This window comes from Echinops telfairi, unplaced genomic scaffold, assembly GCF_000313985.2.
Source record: "Echinops telfairi isolate 266 unplaced genomic scaffold, ASM31398v2 ScPeMD7_7465;HRSCAF=8503, whole genome shotgun sequence".
NCBI classification, from domain to species: Eukaryota; Metazoa; Chordata; class Mammalia; order Afrosoricida; family Tenrecidae; genus Echinops; species Echinops telfairi.
The window spans coordinates 9,533,084-9,538,122 of record NW_022111365.1 but is presented as its reverse complement, the minus strand read 5'-3'; the positions used below and the strand labels follow the sequence as shown (position 1 = coordinate 9,538,122).

General features: G+C 48.2%; 1 protein-coding gene across 1 annotated transcript in view; it reads left to right on the top strand.

The window, feature by feature from the left end:
• The first annotated feature begins 3,782 nt into the window (after positions 1-3,782).
• The window catches only part of CUNH10orf71 (chromosome unknown C10orf71 homolog), a 76,503-nt gene continuing 75,246 nt past the window's right edge, over positions 3,783-5,039 (top strand). Inside the window, exon 1 of the mRNA XM_045283698.1 lies at positions 3,783-4,060. The gene's annotated coding sequence lies outside the window, so the exon portion shown is untranslated. The remainder of the gene's footprint in view (positions 4,061-5,039) is intronic.

Sequence of the window (5,039 nt, the reverse complement as noted above, 5' to 3'; positions counted from 1 at the left end):
CAAGGAAGGGAATGATCCATATGGCTCCCCACATATACCAGGGAAAGCAAGCCGGATAAGAGTCCAACCAAAATGTATATAACTGATTTAGGAACCCAGCTCAGTAACCAACACAACTGAGAGGCAAATTCAAGGTCAGAGTCAGGTGGTAAACGGGTAATGCAACAGAATCAAAAACTCACAAGAGACATTTCTCTGGACAATTTGAGGAGCTAGTTCTTTCTCAAAGGCTCTTTGCCAACCCAACTCCAACAAACATTTCCACTAGTCTTAAAGAGCTGCTCTCAGACAGAACCCAGCATCTAGCACCCAGGCACTTCCAAGACCCCGAAAAAATTAAGATCTTGTGAGTGCAGGTTGCATTTTCTCCTTGATAATGAATCTGTCTTTGAAATAAGTAGCTTTAAGGAAATGACAAGCTGGCCTTGCAAATAAGGTTGTGAACTGGTCTGAGCTCATTCTAGGGCCAGTTGGTCCTGTCACAGGACAGAGAGTTTGGGAGGCTATGGCCGTCATGATCCAAAGGACTAGAAATATTGAATGAGAAATTAAAAAGTCTAAAAATCCCAGAAGTTATATTTTTGGAAGGACAAATTGCCATACCTAATGAAGAAAGAAACTTGAGAACATACTAGCAACATCTGAAAAATAATCGCTCAAGAGAAGAATAGGGGCAAGAACGTCACTCCAAGTCTTATACCTCTGCTTGCAACAGTGAAAGTTTGAATAAAGTCCACGGGTATCTGTGATTATAATGCCATCTGTCCATCCATCATCTTCCCACCCACCCGATCCACCCAGCCAGCCAGCTATCCACTTATTCATACATCTATCTACCTACCACCCATATACCCATCTGTCTGTTCATCCATCCCTCGATCTATCTAATCATTCAGAATACCATCTTGATTGCATGCTAGGGTCCCATACAGTGCCAGAACCAGGACTATTTCAAAGATTATGGCATAGTCCTTGTGGTCTCTCAAAAGAGACAGATGCTACATATGATGCCCTGAATAGTGAGGTGTCCCTTCTTGTTCTTTTATTGATATGCCCTACTCTTCCCTGATCAAACAGTATGATTGCCTATCCTCTTGCCTGACTTACTACAGTCCCTGGGCTATAAACTGTGTGATTGAAAGAGTTCATATTTATACAAACTAACAGCACACTGCACTGTCCTAAGTACTCTGCATGCATTAATTCACAACAATTCAAAAAAGCAGCAACAACAATCATCCTATATTCGTTAAGTGTTTGCTAACTGCAAGGTCAGTGATTCAAACCCACTAGCCACTCTGCAGGAGAAAGGTGAGACTATCTGCTCTTATAAATATTTACAGCCTCAGAAACCCTATATTGGGTTTCTTCAAGTTGGAATGGGCTCAACAGCAGCTGTTGTTTTTCATATGTAAGATGTTAAGTGATTTCCCCAGATTCCAAAGGGGCTCAATCTCCAATACTCTGGAGTACTGCATTCAGTGTCTCCTGGGAGAAGAGACTGAGCCATGGGGGTAACTATCATCAAATACTAGGCCCTATACAGTGTCTGGTCCACCCAGAGGCTAGGTGGCTAGGAGTAGTCAGTCAACTAGCAAGAGTGACTTCTTGGTGCTATAGCAACACAGAGGAACCTGGCACAAAGATTCCCTGTGCCTAACAAGGTGGGTGATCAGGCAAGACCACGATAAACCCAGGAGTGATCTAAACTAGAGGAGCAGCATGTGTAAAGGGAGTTGGAGAGGGGAGAAGTAGGTAGGTGGGGGGTGGGGGGGAAGACTGCAGAAGAAGGCGAGGTGGAAGACAGGAAGGAGGGTGAGGAGAAGAGAGGAGGTGGGGAAAGAGGAGGTGATAGAGAGGGTGAGAAAAAACTAAAGATGAAAGTGGGGATGGGAGAGGAAAGGAGGAACAGGATGCGAGTGGGAAAGTAGGAGGGGGCATAAGAAGCAGCAGCTCTGAGCAGAGTGAAAGAAGAGCAGAGAGCTGAGCTGTCGTGCAGGCAGGAGGAGGGCAGAGGGCCTTCCAAGCCTGAGGGAATGAGAACTCATAAACATTTTTAAGCAGGGAATGTGACAAGTTACATTTATGTTCAGAGCTCTCACTGACGATGGCTGCTGTGTAGAGCAGAAGGCACCTGAGAGAGGGTGAGAGATCAGGGGGCTGCAGCCAAGACCTACAAAAGAGATCCATCTGGACCAAGGTGAGAACAGCCCGTTAGGAAATCAACAGGGCTTGGAGAAGGAAAGTGGGGAGGGGTGTCCGTGGGAAGGTCCGGGCGGGTGGAGCTTGTGTGGGTGGGTGGACCATGTTCCCCTCCCCTTGCATTGGAAGCAATCTTCTAAAGAGTGCCTGTCTACTATGTCTCAGGTCCTGAATCTAGGCCTGCAGGTGGACTCACCGCTTCACAGATGTTTCCTGCTCACTTTCCAGAAGGGGAGACAACTACACCTTCTGAAGAGCCTCAGGAAGTGAGCACTGAGGAGACAGGCTCCAGGACATGTTTATAGTCCCAGAGCCTCCTGTTCTTTCCACTGCACCATGCAATTACACTCAGGTCATCTTCCCTCACCAGGGAACATAACCCAGTGACAGCTGAACAGGCTTTGTGAGCGTCTTAATAGTCTAGCGCCAAGTCACAAATCACAACATGTCCCTGGGAAAGCCAAAATAATAAGTGGCCGTGTGTGGTCTGCTTGCTCCAGCTGTCTTAACATAACCGGATCTATTGCCGATTCCTTAATCCAATGGATGGCTGCACAGCTGGCCAAAAACATTGCCTATTGACGACTTCGAGGTGACACACAGTCTGCACCCAATCCCTCAGATTACGTGGTATTAGTTCACCCATTAAAGACTCAGCACTCAGAATAAAGTCAGATTTTCTCTCTCGCAGGGAGTCAGTCTAAGCCAAACTTCAGACCCCTACATCCTGCACCGCTTCTTCACAGTTCTCATTGATTTCCTCACTGGACCCACCCCTTGCATGGCTTCTCAGTGACAACAGTACACAGAGGGCCGAATGGTGGTCCCCAAAAGGTATGCTCACAGCCCAATCCCTAGAATCCATACATGTGAATTTATTGCGGGGGGCGTGCGGAGACTTTTTTACAAATGTGATTTAGTTAAGGATTTCGATCATCCTAGATTATTTACATGGACACTAAATCCAATGAACCTTGTTCTTCTAAGAGGAAAGCAGAGGGAATGTAGACAGAGCAGGTGGCAATGGGACCACAGAAGCAAGGAGGGAAATATTGTGGCTACCAGCCCACGAAGGCCAACAGCCCAGGAAGCCCAGCAGCCCTTAGAAGCTGAAGAAATAAGGAAGAGATTCTTCCCTGGAGCCGCAGAGGGAGAGCAGCCTTGCTGGAGTCCAGATTTCTGACCCACCGTGAGAAAATGCATTTTGTTTTAAGCCACCCAGTCAGTGGTTATTTGCTACAGAAACCACAGGACACTCATCCACAGGGTAAATTGGATCGGAGGCTATTTGAAGAGAGTCTGTGATGATCTCATCCTTCAGGCTCGTGATGGTGGGACCAGCTCAGCTCTTGGCTGAAAAAGGAGTCCCACAGTTGCATTTGCTGCTTGGGTGTGGAGTTCCAGGCCTAAGCAAGATGAGAAATGAGCCTATTTATAAATGAATGGGGTGTGAGGGCAAGTGCAGGATTAACCAAGGCTTCACCAAGGTCAAAGCAAGCTGGTTTCCTTGGGATAGGAGAGCCACAGAGAATAGTAGTGACATGGGAAGAAGCTGGGGGCCAAAGCGGGGGCATTCAGGGCCTCTCTGCATAAAGGGATTTGGTCTGCTTCTGAAAGCCTGAGACAGGAATGCCCAGCTGGTTTCCAGTCGTATCTAGTGACCAGGGCACGGTGCAAGCCCTGCGGGTGGGAGCAGATCGTTCTCTTGGCCTCACTGCTGTGCCGCGAAAGAAAGTGTGAGCGCAGAGGGAGAACATCCATAAACAGCCAGCCAGCCAGTTGCGGGAGGCGGTGGAGTGGAACCCCAGCCATGCTCTTGCTGCCTCCCACCTTCTGTGGGGCGGGGGGTGCTGTGACGGTGAGTAACCCTCTTTGATCCTCTGTGCAAAGACCATTTTGGGAGTAGGGCAGATGGGAGGGACACGTTAACGGGTCTATGAGCCCAGGCCATCCCACAGAGCTGAGAGCCTGGGGTGTGGGCAGATAGAAGTGCAGCTAGGGACTGACTGATTTGTGCTTAAATCCATTCTGAGCCTGGTGGTGTTGGGCATAAATGAGCCTGAGCAACCTCTCTCGAGGAAAGCACAAGTCACCTGGCCCAGAGCCTCCAGAAAGGCCTATGTACAGGACATGCCTTGCTCTCCTATTGTCTTGTGCACAAACCACCAGCGAGGGTTTCCCTGGCCCTCCTCTAAGCTGGACACCTTAGTGATCATGTTACATACCCCTGTCTTAGTTTTGTGTATCGGTAAATGCTTCCACCTGCCTGAAAAAAAAAAAAAAAAAAAAGGTGTCTGACTGAATAGCCCCTGAAAAGCGATAAGGAGAAGGAAGCCTGACTTGCTGAAGTGGGTTCAGAAGGACAAGCTTCAGCAAGGCTCTGCCCCTTCTTAACTATGGAACCAAGATAAGTCTCTAAGTCTCATTTCCTAGTTTGGAAAGGAGAAAAGGAGACCTGCTCCTAAGGGCTGGGAGGAGGATACATGGGATGAGATGGATGAGCAATGCTTCAGTCTCTGGGCTTGAGTTCCAGACCCCTGGGCATCTTCTTAACAGTTTAATCTTTCTCCTGGAGAGAATCAGCCGGGGCCACAATGGCGTGCTCCATCCCAGCTGTGCAGCATAACTCGGGAGTCCCAGGAAGGGCTTGCCAGAGGCTTCACATGCCAGAAATTGTATAGAAGGATAATGTGAGAATGAACCAAATGCCAGCACAGTCTCTTCCAGGGCACTGGAGACTTCATTGCCCTCGTTCCACAGTCTTTGTTTGCCACTCCATTTAAGAAGAATGAAATTTTCTTCCTCCTCTTGAACCCCAACCCTCCTACACACACACA